General features: G+C 43.3%; 1 long non-coding RNA gene across 2 annotated transcripts in view; it reads left to right on the forward strand.

Moving 5' to 3' along the window:
- The window catches only part of LOC116785186, a 37945-nt gene extending 22235 nt beyond the window's left edge, over positions 1-15710 (forward strand). Inside the window, exons 3-4 of one of the 2 annotated variants that reach the window (XR_004356410.1) lie at positions 13472-13505; positions 14088-15710. This is a non-coding gene — a long non-coding RNA (uncharacterized LOC116785186). The remainder of the gene's footprint in view (positions 1-13471; positions 13506-14087) is intronic. The other variant, XR_004356411.1, reaches the window with a different exon arrangement.
- Positions 15711-18341: the final 2631 nt, after the last annotated feature.

Here is an 18341-nt window from a genome sequence, read left to right on the forward strand (position 1 = left end):
TGAAACTTTTCAACTAAATGTACCTTGTTAGACTCCAAAAATCTGTTTCTATTACCGTGCTCATCACACCACCCCCTCAGCACTACTAGGCTTTTAAATGTGGAGATCAGTAGTAATTGGAAGAGCATGAAGTAATTGGAAGAGCATGAGAAAGGGCAGATTTCAAGAGCTTAGGGCTTGGTTTTCCGAACAGTTTGGTGCTCATACCTGGTACTGGAGTTTCACAGACCTAACTCCATGGGAACCAAACTGTTTTGGAAACTTGACCCAGGCCTGTGCCTTGGCCTCTCCTAACAAGCTGGTGAATCTTCATGGCACAGTGCAGCTCTGTGCAGGTAACAACTCAGCTTGTATAGATCCAGTACACCTTTCAGTGCCCAGAAAATTAGCCTTGCTGTAGAGCAGAGCAGCTTCACAGCTATTCCCCTTCCAGTTTGGGTGATAATTAGGGTAGAATTAACTTGATGGCCTCTGCTCTGTGCATGGTTGCATCAAGAAGACAAGTTCATGCTTTGAAGTCCACAGAGGGTGCTTTGGGGAGTGTATAGGCCCATCTCCAATCTCAGACAATGAGGAACCCTCTTTCTGCAACTATTTCTACATGGGGTGAACCCAAAACCTATGAAGGTTGCTTCCATCATAAGCCAACGCAGATACTGAGGAGGTGCAGGTGCCATTGCCTCAAGCATTCATCAAAATTCCCCTCTGACCCTCACAGCTTCTTCAGGACTGTGAGACCTCTTGGTTCAGGCTATTCATCCTACTTTTCCCAGAGAAGTGTGGCTTGTCCAGCGGGACACATGTTTCTTTGCAACTGGTTCTTCAGTCTATGATGACTTAACAAAGTAGCCCTTGGTTGACTGCACAGATGCATCCCTGATATTCTGGTATTGCCTAACTCCTCTCAGAAGAAAGGAATGCTGCATTTGATGACTTAACCTAGTCAATGGACACTGTTCCTGGAAGAAAAAAAAAACCAAACTGAATAAAAGCCCCAAACCAAACAGAAAAACTGCAATACAAAAATCAAAACACCTGGGAAATGCTGCTCCGCATAATCCCAACTGTCTTGTCCTGTTGCTAAGAGGAGCCATGCAGCTGTTATAGACACACGCAGGAAAACAATGTTATTAGAGGCATCAGGCATTTATTCAGGAGACTGTGGGATGCAGCCATTCCTTGGGCATTGCAGATGTATTAAAAGGTCAAACAATCTTTCTATTTCCCAGTTTGCTTCAGAGAGTTTTGTTGAACATTCTCATTATTCGTTGCAGTATTTCTTTGATTTAAGAGGATTTCTCTACATGACTGTAGTTATTAGAATGCAGTCTGTGTGTGGTGAATGTGCTATTACTATAACAAGCTTCTCCTTGTAGTAGATATTTATTCTGAGCACAAAGCTTTTAGTTCAGCTGTGCATGTGGCAGTGAAGACAAGATGGGGCATGTAATTTGGAAAAAAAAAAGAGTGAAATGGGAAAAAGACACAAAATTAGTAGTTTAGAGTAGTGACTTTTGTCTCTGTCTTTATGGTCTCTCTGCCAACTATTAACTTACTTTTCATTACTTTTTTTTGATAGAGAGAAGCCCTGTGCAACAGCATTGAGACCCTGAGGATGGGAACAAATGTTTCTTTTCATATAACTTTCCCCTAATTGCAGCAGGGTTTTAGGTCCTATTAACCTGTAGATGAATTGCAGAAAGGCCTCTGAATCCCTACACAGTTGTTTGGGGATCCTTCCTGATCCTTCTCCAGAACTTGCCTGCTGTTCCTTGCCCACAACACCCTTTCAGTGTGAGAGAGGGGAAAAGGGATTGTTGGAGGGCAAGACAGTTAAACACATTGCACAATCCTCTGGTTTAGTGAGAGAAGGCAGAGGTAATGAGAACTTTCTGTGGGTTTAGGAACAGTAGGAATACTGTAATTATCAGAGAGAGATAATTAAAGATATTATAATGAAGGCAGGAAGTCAAAGGCATTATGTCATGGTTCCTACTCTACATTTGAAAAGCCACAGCATATGGGCTTGGATAAGGCTGATTACTTCCCAGAAGAAATAACTGAAGAATCTGCTAAACATTATCTATTAGGACAACATATATCTAAGAGTCTTGAGAAGGTTGGCTCAGGAAACATCTGGTTTTAATGAACCTGGGAGTGCTGGCAATATTGCAGATGACTGCAAAGGTCTTAGGTTTTGCCAGTAATTCAGAGGTATGTAACAGCAGTGACTATGATAGTTATAAGCTGAACAACCTGAAGTTAATATCTGGCAAAATATTGCACAGGGAAATATGAGGTTCAATTTCTAACTAGAAATATAATTAATATCAGGCAACATAGCTTTCCAGGAGGTAGAGTCTGCTAAACAGAACAACTTTCATTTTGTATGTGATTACAAATTCAGTTGTCGACAGTGACTCTAGAGAGATAATGTGCTTTTGCAATGTGTTCAGCATGGCCCAGCACAATATTTTGACTTGAGTCAAAAGAGGCAGGGAATACTGACTGATGGGAGTGAGGTTTTTATGAAATAGTCTGTGTCCAGTGTTATTTCAATTTCTCCATCGGTGATCTTGACATAAATATAAAATTACTGCTGATAAAATCTGAGGATGACACACAAACTGAAGGAGTAGCCAATAATGATGGGGACAGAGTGCTTACACAGAGAGATAAAATAGTGCAGTTTGCAGTGTCCATTTCAATAAAATGTTTTTTAATGTTGCCAAACACCAAGCCATTCACCTGGACTGCAGGAAAAAGGAACTGTTCTGATCTAGTCAACTCATATTCATGGCAGCCCTAACACAGGATTTTTTTTCTTTTTCTTTCCTTTTTTTTTTTTTATCTTGAAATATCTGTTACTCTAGGGTAATACATTTGGATCTCATCACTTACTGTTTTGCAAATGTTTTTTTGCCAGCACAGACTGTTTTTAGGTGTTTGCGTATGTTAGTGTTAGCCTCTTACAGGTGAGGGTGACAGCGTTGTACCAGCAGTGAGTGAATCAGAGTTGGTGGGGGTGTAGGTGACTGTTGAGATCTACTCTGTGCTCAGCACGTCACTCTGCTACTGATTTTATACTTTTCCTTATGTGCTTTTCCCACCCAGGGACAAGCTGATTAAAGTGGCTCACATCTTCCCTGAGCTTGGTTCTATGCTTACAACTAAAGATTCATGCACTGGCTGATAAATTACATCTAGTCAAATATGCACCTAAAGTTACTCGAAGCACTTTCCTGGACAACTGCCCTTCTCTCTTCATTATTTGGGCATTCTTGTACCATCTATCCAAAACATGAGCCCAGGTTATTGCAGCTGGATCTTCATTCATAGACCCTCAAGAGTCAATCTTCACAAAGTGAGGTTTGAAGGGTGATTAGCATCTCATAATGTCTTGGGCAGAGTAGGGAGAGAAAGCTGTAGTAGCAGAATTTCTCCAGCTTGTACTTGCTTTACAGCATCAAAGACTCGTACTTCTATAGAATGATGTAAAGACAATAGAAGGGGAGTCTATTTCCACCTAATTATTAGGAATATCTTAATTTCATCCAGGATCTTGAATGAAAGTCAAAAATCTTAAAAGAGAAGTTGCACATAGGAAGATGGATCCATTAATAGATGCTCTATTTTAGTAGCTTTTCCTCCTCAAAATCAAACATCACCTAGCCTAATGTAAACCCACGAAGTCTTGTAGAATATTTTATGGTGACAGATTTTAAGCATGTTGTCTCCATATCTCTTCTCACAGATTACTGCACCAGACACACGTCAGCCAGGGTACTGGGCTTAAGTCCTGCCTTGCAGGACCAGCCATCTTCCCTCCATCACTTCAAGGTGCTCCTCTACACGCTCAAGGACTCCCAAAGAACACATTAAAAAAGTTCCTGCCACTAAGCTTGTGAGAGTTGATGAGATCACAACCTGGGAAAACAGTTAGCTTTATTAAAATAGGGTCTTGAGTATTGAACCAACTTCTTGAACTTGCTTCTCTTGTCGTTAACCCTGAGAGATCAATGGGTTTAAATTTCTTTTTCTGATGGGCTAAGCAGGTTTTGATAAAAAACAAATGTTTCTGTAAACTGTTCTCTCCTTCTTTCCAGGAGACTGCTTCATTGTACCTACTGAGTTATAAGTATCATAGTGGTTCTCAGAAATTTTTTTCACCTTGTTATGTTCTCATATTGAAAGGGATGAGATACTGTTAATTGTACTATTATACATCTTTCAGAACTTATTTGGTAGATTATATACTGCCTCTTCCTGCTACTGATTAATCAATTATATGGATATGCCTGCATTTGGACTTTTTTAAACCACCTGAACCAGCAGTATGAGAAGGACTAAGAAGATCCTGTCTTTTCAGGGTAGGCTTTGCTAAGAGTGAAGGTCTGTATGGCAGAGATTGCACCTAAGCCTGGCTCTCCTCTTGCTGCAGTAGAAGTGAAAGCAATTGAGTAAAATTAATTTATGTAGTGCTAACAATCAAGGAGATAGTTTTCTCTAAAAGTCCCCAGCCTGTGGATGTTGTTTCAGGTATACAGGAGAACTGATGAGTACAACAAGAACCAGAAGGGAAACATGAACCTGCTTCACGTGGTGATGTAGCAAAAAAATTAGATCACTCAGGAGACCTGGACCTGAACTGCTGTCACAAGGTTATGGGGGCTCCTTTCTGCCATTGCCTTCACCAGCCTGTGTGAAAGAAACAGGTGCAATCTCCTTGAGAATGAAGGACCCAGCAGGGCAGAAGTCTTTCCAGGTTCTCATTTCTTCCAGCTGCTTGTAGCAGAAGTAAAACAAATTGCATCTGACCATCAGCAAAGAGCCTGGGGAACTTCCCACACTCTGTTCTTAACCTCTGAAGACGAAGATCTTGCAGATGACTACCTCTGTATTCTTCTTCCTTAGGATAAAACTGCCTGAGCTGCTGCTTGTGGTTCCGCTGAGTGACCTCCTGGGCTTGGTCTGTCCAATCTCATGACCCTCAGCAGTGGAGCAGGAGTCACTGGATCATTTCATTTTTCTGGGGGTCTTGGGGGGGCTGGGTTGGTGCCAGGATCTGTGCTTGGGCAAGGGTGTGGAGTAGGGAACAGGAAAGTGCATGGCAGGGAGACATGAGTTTTGGCAGGCACATGAGGAGTAACTCTCAAATTTGCTGTGTCCCTTTCTCTGAATCTTGTTTGGGGCTCGTATTGCCTGTGACCATTTTGCACCACTTCAGCAGCTGACACCCAGGCTGTGCATGTGGTACCTCTGCACCCTCGGGGACTGTGTGTGCAGACTTGGGGGGATGAGAAATAAAGGACAGGTTTGGTTTGTCCTCTCAGTGTTGGCTCTTAGGTTGCCTTTCTATGATAGAGAAATCTCAACATCTGTAAATATTTCTGTCCTCCAGAGAAGATATTGCCTGTATTGCATTATCTGTGAAAAATCATTGCCCCCAAACCTTATTTGTGGCTCCATTAACCTAAAGAACTCATCTGAACGCTCCATTTGCCTTTTAAATAAAGAACAAGTGATTGCTGAGGACTCGCATCCCTATCATTTTGTGTTGCTTTCCTCATTAGGAGAAGAACATAAGGGTCCCCGATCATTATTTCTGACTCTGTCATTAGCAAAGGTCTGGAAAGCATGTTTTCACTCCATTAGCCTTCAGAAATAAAAAGAATGATTGCATAAGTCGAGAATAATTATTTCAACCAGCTCTTCTCAATGTATTGCTGTGGAAGAGGCTGGGGTCTAAACACGAGCTGACAAATTAATTTATATTATTTGTATTTTCCAGAAAAAACACCATGTTCAGGACTGATTTAGCAATACAAATGGCTTTATTTGTGGGTTTATGCTCTTCTCTGGTCACTTGTGACAAACATCAAGAAGTTTTTTTTCCCACGGGATGTTTGCCAGGACTCCTGCAATTTACCCCTGGAGGAGTGGTAAAACAAAAACTCCTAGATCTGTTATAGTCCTTTTGTTTCTCAGAAGTGTGTGAATACCTGTGTTCACCAGCACTGACCTCTTTCTCTAATGATACTCTTCTGTGATGATGTTGATGTTTATGGTTATATGACTGCATGATTGCATTTGAGTCCAGGGAAGGTCTGGATGGTCTGAAAAGGACCCTTTCCATGTTCAGAGAAATTTCTTCTTTGCTTCAAGGAAAGGATGAAATAACCCTACTTTTCTTCCTGTTAGAAGACCAAAATGCAGCCTTTTTTCTTCTGAGTACAGTATTAATACTTGCTAGATGCCTGATGAGAACTAGAATTACTTGGTGAGACATGCTAGCCACAAAATAGGGCTCAAGCAGCATGGGCTCTTTCATGATGCCTTCAAATGAGACAGTATGAGTGCGTAGGAATGGGCTGTCAGTCAGGGCCAGTGGGAGGGAGTTGTCAGTGGAGACATGCTGCTTCACAGTGCCTTGGGTCAGCTCATCCAACAGCAAAGAAAGGCAATAACGATAGGATGATATGAAAAGTCAGTCTTGAATAGGAAGTACTATAGAAGAAGTATTGTTTCTTCTTTTGACTGAAAATGCTCTTGGATTGCTGGAGATAGTAAAGTTAATTAAAATGCAGCTGAGAGCTTGGAGTGAAACTGGGTTGAAGGATACTACTTAGTCCCCTTTTCCAAATTAAATAGACTTTTAAACCCTTCCTTTAAAATTACTAATGAGCCAATTGGCATGAAGGAAAGCATCTCCTATAGATCCATGCAGCTGCTTTCACAGCAAGTTTCCCAACTGGAGTTTTTGGTGGAGGTAGGAAAGACCACATTCTCCTTGTCAGTGAAAAGTTGTGAGCAGTTGTATTTGCAAGGGTTTTTTAACAGGTGTATGGTTGCCAAATGAGATGCGAATTGAAAACATAGGTATTCTGTGCACAAAAGTCATTCAGTAAGAGACAAAGGTGATGAGTGCTGAAAGGAAAACCCAGGTGATACTGTGAATCATGATATCGTGCCAGAATTTTATGTTAATTACACACCTTGTTTTCCTCACCTCTGAGTGTGCTAGTTCCTAGGAGAGGAAAGAGTTCAAAAGCTTGACTCCAGCAAATCCACAGAAAGCCTGCAGTCATTCACACTTCACTATTAAGCCAAATCATAATCTGAAAGACAAAGAAAGATGTCCTCTATCTGACAGTGTTGTAGAACAATTATCATGGTTCCTTTCTCCTTTGGACAGTCTTCATGGAAACTCAGCCAGAGCATCTAAGATAGAAGAGTCCTCTGACCAGCAGGGTAAAAAGAACAGTGTCAATCCTGAGACAAAGGAATCAGTCTTAGCCTTGAGATTGACCTTTAAAGGATCTGAGCCCAGGCATGCAAAGAATAACAATTGGTACATGTCATAGTAGCACTGTAGAAGCTGACATGACTATCACATTCGCTGGAGGAGTCATGGTAGAGGCAAAAGCCTCATCAAAATAGTCCAGAGAAACAATGGGGAATACCTAGGGAATTGTGAGATATGGCTCGAATCTACAAACCTACATGAGACAGGCCCTCATCCCACTCCAGAATTGCATCGGCGACAGATAGACTGAGGAGGTGTTTTGGAGCATTTGGTTGATAAGCACCTGGATCTCCTGATAGACCTCAAAGCGAGAATTATTGCCAGATAAAGTAGAGTGGAAGCAAAGATGCAAGATGAGATAAGGAACATCATGTTAAGGGCTTCTAAAAGGTTACACTGCACTATTTAGTGGTCTCTTCTGGCCTGGATTCCACATGTTTGTGCAGCACAAAGCAGGCTTTTCCAGCTTCTGGTTTGTTCTGCTCTAACAAGATGTTTCAAGCTAAAAGATGATATTTTGCTATAGCAGTCCACCCATGAGGCCCAGAATTGCGAGGAGATCCTTTGGGCTGTGACACACACCTTCACACTCTCATCTTCAGGTTGCAGGACATGTCTCTGTGAGCTTCCTGTACTGGGAGGTTCACATCCTGGGTTGCTGAAACAGCCTTGCTGAAACGTGGCTGTGTCTTAATTAATACACTAATGGAGTCTTCATTGCGTTATTAGGACATTTAGAAATTTACTCTGGGAAACCTTTCAACTCCATTAAATCCACCTTTGTCACAAGATAAAGTGCTGTTCATAATAGGCTCATTAACATGCAGACTGCAATTCGGCCCCATCCATTAACAGCTGGCAGGCAGGAGTTTCCAAAAAGACCCCAAGAAACATTTTCCCTGACCAGGGGCTGGCTTCCTCAGCATGTCCGTTAGTTCTGCGTTGGACGTTTCATGACAGGGAACTTTTCTGCTATCTTCCTTGTGCCATTTAAACGTACTGCCAAGACCAGCTGTAATCAGTTAGGGATCTGGAAAAATCTGCCAGGAGTTCCCACCCTGCTGCTGGGGTCTTTATTTAACTCAAAAGCTGTCATGAACAGAAGATGCCAGCCCCATGCAATAGCCATGGGCATTTGCCTCCTCTCTCCTGCTTGGATGACTCTCATTTAGAGCTCAAGTGTCAACTGCTCTGATTAAGTGCATTAGAGCCAGGCATGACAATTTAGCAATGAATGATAACAATGGCATTTCAGCGGTGGCTAATAGGCTTCCAAACTTAATCTCTCACGCTCTCACAGAGATAAAGAATAGATAATTCTTCCAGAAACAATGATTACACAATAAACTTTGTATTTGCTCTGTGCTGATGAGATATGATGGCTGGTTTCATGCAGTGGCACTTTAGAGACCCCGGGGCTGGGGGTGTTGCCAGCTCAGGATTTTACGGATCTCTGATGTCTTGCAGGTCTGTCTCCTGGAGCAAGGAATTAATGTCTTTGTTCTTTCCTTCTTTCTAAAAAGCCCAGATCTCCAGCCAGTTACTCACAGGGAAATACAGACTCAGGGAAATTGAAATTGTCCCTAAGTAATCTATCTGTTCTTACAACTTTTGGACAAAACTCACAACTTTGGGGCACGATTTATTGATTTGAATTCTGAGGATTGTCAGTTCTGGGTCTGGCACATCCACAGCAGTGGAGAAAGCTTTAAAATTGTCACTGGGCTATGAGGCTCAGCAGGAAAGCTAGACTGGGCTGTAAGGATGACTTCATAAACACTGAGAACAGCTTCTCCGAATGGAATGAAAGCCAAGGTAAATTAGATGCTTGACATGAAGACTTGAGGCTTCAAGGCGTCACATTTTAGCAGCCTGACTGTCAGGATGCCGGGACTTAGCAGTCCACTCAAACATAGATTCAGTGAGTAATCAAGTTTTGATGAAACTTCCTATTGGATAGGATCCACGGACCAAAGCAGACTAGGTTCAAGAGGGCAAGGCTCCTGCTGAAATTGTAAATGAAACATAGGCAGCCTGCTTTCTTTTAGGACAGCACCGGTCATGAGAAAACTCTCATCCCCTTTAGATCTGTCCATCATCCGATAGTGCGGACATCACTAAAACTGTGGGCAAGGCATTGTGTCACTGGAATCAACAAGTGTCCCACAGATCTGTGTTTCAGGAGTTACCCTTTGCTTCTTGAATTCTTACAAAATAAAATCTGTTCCTTTTTAATCTCAGTTCAAGTCTTGCCTGTGTTGCTCCTGAGCCACCTGGCAGAAGGTCAGATCTTTTAAAAATGTTTCTCACATCTTTCTTGACCAGCCCTAAATGCAAGGTCTAGAACAAAAACCATACAATGCTAGTGGCACATTCAGGGAGAAAACTGTAGTTTTGGGGACAGGCAGGAAAGCTAAGCAGAGTATACATCCCACCGCTACAGCGTAAGGTGATTTAGTGGACAAACAGCAAGACATTATAGCCAGGTTTTACAGCTGCTAAATGTGTTAGTTCTTAAACAAATATCTAATGGCACTTTAAGTCTTGATTCTTTTGAGACATCAGGCTTCAGAGGAGAGCTATTTTCTTATAGCACTACCATTGTGAATTCAGGCTGTGGGATATTATTAAAAAAAGTCAAAGCAGAGTTCATCCCTGATGTATCAAGCCTCATTCAGTTTGTATTTTTGCATTTTCTTCTGCACAGAATTCCTGCTCTTTTTCACTCTGCCTCTGGTATCCCAGCTGTTCACATTTTCTTTGCTTAGGCTTCATGAAACAAATCCAAGAAGATTTCTGTGAAAGCAAGAAAATTTGCAATTAGCTCCACCTTTCTCAGGGTAAATATTGTATCTGTGTCTTGAACTATGCTTTGTTGTAGCAGCATGACACATTTCCTGCAGTTCCTGGTTCCTTACCAGTTTGTTGAGCCCTTATCTTCATAGCAACTATATCCCTACAGATCTCCCATGGAGGAAAAAAAAGATGCTCATTATAACCATAGTTGGGCTGTCCTGAACCTCTCTTTGAAAATCAAAGCAGTTCAATTATTCTTTTTATTCTTCATTTTCACCCATTTGTGCATCACTTGTTATATCTGGGGTACAAGATGATCACCAAAATACAGGTCAAGGTAGAGATTTACTTGAGGTTTAATTCTCACAATGTATTGAAACATTTCACTAGGCTTTGGCATTGTGCTATTTTCCTTTGAAGGAAGACTTTTTTCTTCCAGCTGCATCTAACATCCTTACTTTGTGTGTGTCATACCCCGAGTGGCTTTAACTCAAGATAGCAGAAACCATCCCAGAAATTAGAATCATATCCTGCCAGGCTAATGATTCATATAGTTCACTGGAGGGTTTGCTGGGCACCAAGAGTTGGATCAAGGGACCAGGAAGTGGAGGGGTTAGCTCACAAGATCAGGAGAAGTTAGGAGCTAAAGAAAGACAAGGGGCCGAGGAAGAAGATCTCTTCCTTTCAGCTGACACATCTGTGTTGGCTCGGCTGACCACGTACCAAGACTTGGTTTTACCCATGGTGGAACAAGTTCAGTATATCCTTCTGGATACATGGTTCATTTGGAAAAGGTATTTATTTTTCAAGTGGAAAAGCTATTTTTTTTTAGTTTCTGAGACACTATCAGAGATAAACAGCAGTCCTACCTGCAGACTCCTCCTTCCACTTCCCTTTGCATAGTCACAGTCTGTTCTTGTTTACAGGTGTCATCTGAGAGAGGCTCTGAGGTCTATGTTTAGAGTCAGCTTACTGCATACAGCTGGATAGACTTTTCTTCATTCTAATTGACTTGTAATTCTTTTTTGTATAACTGGGAAGGCAAAATGCCTGTCCCTCAATAAAACTCTGCTTCCTGCACTTGGTCCTCCAAGGTTTAAATTTATCATGTGTACTTTGTTCCTGCCCAGGCTTCTCCTCAACACCTCATGTTGTCTATTACTGTGTATAAAAATGATCTGTGTTGACACAGGACTGAGTGGGCACTTTGTATTATCAGCTGCAGCATTTGCCTGTGTGCTTTATTTCATGCAACAAAAGCGTATTTCACAGCAAGGTGATTTCTTGAAAGGTTTTCCACTGACAATTTGTCTAAAAAGAGATGCTGCTAGAGAAGGCAGAAAAGTGTGTTTCTTCAATCCATTCAGCAAAGTTACTGATGAAATTGCTCAGGGATTTGATGCTGCTGCTACAGACCTAGGTACATGTTGTACTTGCAGGGCTCCTGGTCTTGTTGGTATAATGAGATGGGGAACGACCCCTGTTTATACGTTCTGGGGGCAGGAGCAGTGAGCTGCAGTGTTTCATCCGAGCTCTCTGAGATCACTACCAGCCTCTGGCTTGCTCTGCCCTCCCTGCACCCTGCCTACCTCTGCACAACAGCCTGGTTGGTTCTCACCAGATGTTGTTGTCCTGCCCTAAGCAGGGATGTGCTTGCTGTGCACTGTTCTCTCTCCTACAGCAGCAGACTCTTTCCACTGCTGCTGGCTGAACGGTTTTTAATTATCCTCTTTGGACTTCTGTGCACCATAATCAACAGTTAATTGCAAACAATCAGACAAATTGGTGTTCTAGGGAAGGAGAGAAGAGTGACAGAGAGAAGCAGGGACTAAAGCAGGAGCTGACTCTAGTGATGGGCACGGCTAATGGCAAGCAGCTGTTCAGAGTAGAGGGTGCTCAGTGAAAGAGGGTCTGCTGTGAAAGCCAAAGCATCTCTTCTTTCCTCTGTCCCTGAAGCATCTTCACTTTGCAATTTACTTCTGCCACATCACCTCCCTTGTAAGACAATACAGCTTGGTTTTGCAAGCGGTATTGTTAGATCCCACTAGTCTATGGGGAAAACAACTCACTGGAGAATGGCAAATAAGGAGACTTAAAAGTCACAGTATGGAGTCTGACAGAGTTCAAGAAGCATTTAGACAATGCTCTCAGGCACATGGTGTGATTCTTGGGGCTGTCCTATTCAGGGCCAGGAGTTGGACTTTGATAAACCTTGTGGGTCCCTTCCAACTCAGGGTATTCTAGCATTCTATTATAAAGTAGTAGCAATGCTGCTGTTTTTCCTATGTTTACCTAGATGTTCCCTAGCATCTCAGGGGTGTCCTGTTGGGCTGGAGGTAAGCTCCAGGGAGGTGAAGGCCTTGAAGAGATGGCCCCAGCACATGGCATGATCCCAGCCACAGCACAGTCTTTCCAGACGGATCAGCCAGGCGCAGGAAAGAGCTCCTGTGCCTAAAGCTGATGTTTTACTCCCAGTGCACAAGGGCTGCCATGTTTTGGCTTTTGCCTCACTTGTTTACATTTCAATGCTAACATTAGCAGCAAAAGGGAGTTAAGGGGGTTGTGTCTATCCAATTTTTACAATTTTCTGGTTGATCCGATCTTGGGCGGGGTTGGCTGTTTCTTTTAAATTAGGGAGCGCTCTCTTCCCCCCCCCCCCCCCAATTATTATCGCTTTTTAAACAATGCTCGCTCAGTACCCTGAAGGCGCCTGGGGGTTGATGGAGCTTGTCGTTGTTACACTCCCCATCCACGACCGCGCGGTGCCGGGAGGGGGCAGCACTGCCCCGGGCAGCCCCGCCCGCCCCAGCACCGGGATCCCGTTCCCCGGGCTGTGCCCCAGGCGCTCCGTAAATTATAGCCCTGCTCCTGCCGCCTGCCCTTGTGGCGCTTTCCTGGGATCTAAAATATTAATTAAGGGAAGGGGGGGGGTGAAGAAGAAAAAAGAAGAAGAAGCCCTTTTACAACGCGCCACTATATTAAACTTACAACGCTATAAATCGGCACCGTAAACCTGTAACTCAGGGGCTGGGTGTTAGGCAAACCTGACACACTGCTGGGGGAACGGCAGAGATCTTAACAAACTGCATCACATACAAGTTTCTGCAAGGTACATAAAACCTACTATTTTGTACCCCTATTAGTTGGTTTTTACAACGTTTTCAGGGACCAAAAAATAAAAATGGCAAGCAATACAAACAAGCAAATCAATTCAGAAAAATAAAAGTTGACGTGAGCTTGCATCCAAGAAGTGAGTGACTGTTCAGGCTGTTTTATTTGTTTGTTTGCCTGTTTGAGGTGGTTTGAGAAATCTGGGTTAATTTAAAAATGTTTTCCTTCCAGTTTCATTCATTGCTTTGCTTCCTGCAGGTCAGGATGGGCACTGCTAGATAATGAAGGCAAAGTAATATTGGTTATTCGTGAATATATTTACAGTCTGATCTTCAGATTTTTACCCCTCAAATGAAAATCACCTGGTTTGATCCCTACTGCTTTTTTATGTTCACAGATGATCTCAAGGGGAACATTCTCTTTGTCTCTCCCCTCACTCCCTCCAGTGGAAAAAATACTCTCTCAGTTTGCCCATTTGTTTTGACCTTCAAAGTCTTATCTCCTGTCTTTCTCCTCCTCACTAGAGGAACCATGACAAGAACTTTTGCAACCGTAAATAGTCATGTCATTATAAAGCAATAACATGGGCTGTAGCTCTCCCTCTCTGGGAGAGGTGAGCAAGGGTGTGCAGCTTGTTAGTCTCCTTTTCAGTGAGAGGAAAGGAGAGCTGCACTTCATTTTGAAGTTTCATGAGACACCACAAATCAGGTCCTCTGGCAAAGAGGGGAAGCAAATGCCAAATATGCTGAAGTGAGTAACCACCCATAGTGAAGAAAATCCTTTAATGTGAGCACAGTGCAGGTAATGCAGTATTTATTTACCGCAGAAAAACTGTAAAGAGCACAGCATTGATTTTTTGGCTTTTGTTTTTCAGATCGGTTTCGTGGGGCTTGCTCTATTGGGAGGATTTTCTGAGAAGGATCTGAGTAGCTGCTAGCTGGATGGCTTCACTTCTGACCCCCCAGCCTGAGTGAGGTTTGCTGCTTGGAGTATTCCTGGAATGACACAGGGGCTCTGGCTGGAGTCAGGCCAGAACATTAGATAAAACTGCTTTTGTGGCACTTCTGTGTTTGATACATAGAGGACAGATTTCCTGCTCATGTCTCTGCAGTGTTTGATTTTCTTGACCATGAAACCCTTCATATCCCTGCTGAGGAGGGGGGTTGCAGTCTGGTGGGAATGGTTCAGTGAGACATACCCCAGTTAGTAGAGATGTGAACATATATCACTACTGCTAATGCCTGGATATGATGCTGTCCCACAAGGACCTATGCTTTCCCCCTTTTTGCTAACCCAATTGAGCACAAAGTCATAGGGATGTGGGAGACATTGCTGCAGCCCAGAACACTTCAGCAGCTCAAGCTGGTTGTGCCGTCCCCTCCTCTCATGTTTTAAGAGAATATACAGTAAAGTTCAAAGTCTCAGTCCTTGAAAGCCCTAGTAGCCTGGATCAAAGTATCTAAAAAAGTAACCTTATCAACACCATCTGAATTATATGAGAGTCTTGCCATTTCTCATGATGATCGCTTCTGATATCTTCCTCCAGTAGTTGTAAGCACTGGCCACTGTCTCTGAAACGTGGGAAAAAAACCCCATGTGCAACAGTTAGCACTTTTCTTACTGAGAGGACCAGCACGTGGAGATTCCCTTGCTTTTCTCATGAACAGGGAATGTTTATTGCCCCTGGAACACCTGTCCCTCCTGACAAGCACAGGGTAGCACAGTGTTCCACCAACAGCATTGTGACTGGTCTTCAGGGGTTTCCACCTTCCCATCCCATGCATTGGCCTCAAAGTGTTGCCAGGACCACATGGTTATCGGTGCAATGTATAATCTCTCTCCCTCACTCTTTTCATGCACACACATTACCCCCTGCATATAGTACTTTTCTCTAATTTTGTGTACACTCAAGCCATACGATTTCTAAAGAAGGTTAAAAATATCAAATGAATTAGAAAGAAAGAGGTGAAAAGAAGCATTTTGAGATACTCAGAGGGCTGGTAGTACTAACAAGAGAGGCAGTTTCTGGCTTTCTTTGATACTGAATTTAATTGCAGGCATCTAGGGTTTAAAGACCTTGTGTTATTGATGGGGGTGTGTTAGCAACAGGAGGGATTGACTCTAACATTAAACTGGAATTTAGCATGTACAGTAGGTTGTCAAGAGAAAAATAAGAACAAAGGAAACTGTTATTATCTTTTATTATTATCTTTTAATTCCCCCCCCGTTTTCCTTCTGCATGATCTCTCTCTGTCAGCATTCTCTCTTTCAATAATTACAATAATCAACTTACAATGATAACAGAAATAATCTCCTGCAAGATAGCTAAACAAACCACATGTTATCTGTACTGAACCGCACTTACTTACAGTAAGTACATCACTCATGGAAAAGCCAATAAAATTTTAATTAAAAAAGCATGTAGGTTGTCAGTTGAGATGCAAAAAGGGTGTGCAAACACATGCAAAATGGTCCATAAATTGCTTGGTATTTGATAGAACAGGTAGGAAGGCAAACCCATCCCAAAACAAAACTAAAACCCTCTAGGTTTGAGGAGCTCTATTTATGTTGCTCTGTACAGAGCACTAATTGCTTGGGAATTCAAAAGCAGGGGGAGGGAAGAATCCTCCCTTGAGCAACGATCACATCCACCCACCTCCATCAGTGCTAGGAGCAAGTGAGCAAAAGTTAATTAAAGATTTTGTATCTCCCCACCGCAGCACTGGATTGATAGCTCTGGATCCTGAGATACACTACAGTTCTCCCACATTGTATCGCTAATACAGCTTCAACCTTGCCCTGGAGGCACCACCTCGAGGGATTAAATGTTTGGTTTCCCTGGGGTACTTGAGGCTTGGCCTCTCTGCTAGGACTGAAGCTAGGAGGACTGATGAATACCAGTCCATAGGTAGGTGCTTGTCTCAGAGGAGCAGGGCAGTAGGTAGTTATCCAGTCATGAGTCAACACAGATTAAGAGGATTCCAGGTCCTCTGTGCTAGTTGTTCTAAGCATAGAAAGACTCTTTCACATAAAGGTTATTTGGCATAGAAGAATTCCTGCACAGGTACTGTGAATGTGAAACAGTTCTTCAGCTTCCTGAAGGAGAGGGTTTGCTGGAGCCAAATATGACAGGAAGGAAATCCTTGACACTGCTCAGTGCCCTGAGTTTCCCTCACTCCCCATAGTCATTATCTGTTGTGGATCCGGTGTGAATGCTGGCATTGTCTTTTTGTGGCCTTTGTGCTTCTATGTCAGGCTGATGAGAATGGTGGATTCAGCTGTCCCTTTGAAAACAGAAGTGCATATCCTTCACCCAGACTTTTCTCTGAGCAGCAGTTGTGCTTTGCACTGTTCTCCCTGGGTGAGTGAGCAACCACTCCTAGAATTGTATTCCAGTGCAGAGAAGACCGTAGGATAACAGCATGATGTGTGAGGACATCCCAAGACAGCGTCTGAATTTCCTTCCTCGTGGTTCAACCCTCTTCTTCAGCTGTAATGGGCAGATATTGTCTGCACAGGCTACCCAGGAGAGCACTTTCACATGGAGAGAAGCAAGGCTGTGATGTGGAAGGACCTCAGGGAGCATATTGCTGTGGTACATGTGCTATTGCAGGATGCTGAGTTTGGAGGCTATTATAGATAGATAATGCCTACATCTATAGATGGATAATGCCCTTTACATTTACAGAAATCTACAGGCTGTACCTAATTATAGAGCCACAGTAGCCAGCCCGGCAAGGCAGGACAGTTAGAACCTACCTCCTTTTAGCCTAGAAATGATTGAGCAGGGTTAGAGATGTAGAGTCAGTGAGAAAGACAAGGTTAAAACATCAGACTTACATATTCCAAGACCTGTGCTTAACATACATTTCAACCAAAGAAATCGATGTTAATGATGCATTAACCCCTTTTGTCTGAAGATTTCAAAATGTTTTGTGTCCCAGTCTGCTTTCTCTATGCAGCTCTATTAAAGGCAATTGGTCTTTCAAAGCGGAAAAGTGCAGGCTGCTCCATGCTGTATGTGTGTCTCTATTGCCTCCAGCTCCCCTCAGGGTAGAGATGGCTGGGGTTAATCACCACACTCAGTGGGGAAGGAGCTGGGTGATTGTGCTACAGGAAAGCAGATGCTGCTGAGGGAAGGTGTAGGAAGAAGACTGGGGATGCGTTGAGATGATTTAATGTTTGTGTGACAGGATAGAATTGCACCTGGGTTAAGGGTCATCAGGATGCAAGGAATATCTGGAGATGTTGCAATGGGATCCATGCAGGGAGGGGACACCAGAAAGTGAGGCAGATATAGACAGGCCCTCTTTGGGGAAGGCTGGACACGGAAGTTGGTCAGGAAGTAACCCAAAGCTCTTCCTTGTTGATTTCCTTCAGAAAGAACATTTTTGCCACCACAGCTCTGTGCCAGGCAATGAAGGAGAGGCAGCTGCTGGCCCTGGCTGGGCAGACTGAGGCCAGCCCAAGGTCCCATGGTGAGCCCAGATTAGGTCTGTGGGCTGATGTGACACACTGCATGGTGGCTGGGTCCTAGGCAGGCTGGGCTGAGCACACTGGCACTAGTGTGGGTAAGGCTGGGAGACCTGCCAAAAGCAAAGTGGTTTTGACTTTCTCAAATCTTTTGTGTCTTGAATACTGTGGAGGAGATAGACCCTTGCAGGGACTGAGGGAGAGGATTAAAAATGACACATGAAGTCTAACAGCTTTGGCTTCACAGAGCCTCGAGGGGAAACTGAGGCATCATGACTAGTACCCTAATGAGCCACAATCAAGAGCCAGAGGGACTTTGTCTCATTAGTGCTTTCTCTGATGATGAAATATGGCACCCTCTGGCTCTCAGAAAGTCAAGGCTGCTAGCCACAAGTAGACAATTGTAAACTGCTCAGAACAATCTCCCAGAATGAAAGCACAGAGACATTTAGGAAACTGAAGCAATTGCTGACTGAGAAAGCAGGGAGGAGTATAGTGCTGCCTGCTGCCACTGAGAATCGCTATAGGCTCACTCTGAGTCCCACAAATGGGGGTTTGCTTTGTCCCTTCTCAGGGAAACCTCTGTGTCCTGCTGTGACCTTCATGCAAAGCTCTTGCGTGGGGTCCCTGTATTAATGGGGGCAGTTTCCCCTGC

Source organism: Chiroxiphia lanceolata, chromosome 3, assembly GCF_009829145.1.
Source record: "Chiroxiphia lanceolata isolate bChiLan1 chromosome 3, bChiLan1.pri, whole genome shotgun sequence".
NCBI lineage: Eukaryota > Metazoa > Chordata > Aves > Passeriformes > Pipridae > Chiroxiphia > Chiroxiphia lanceolata.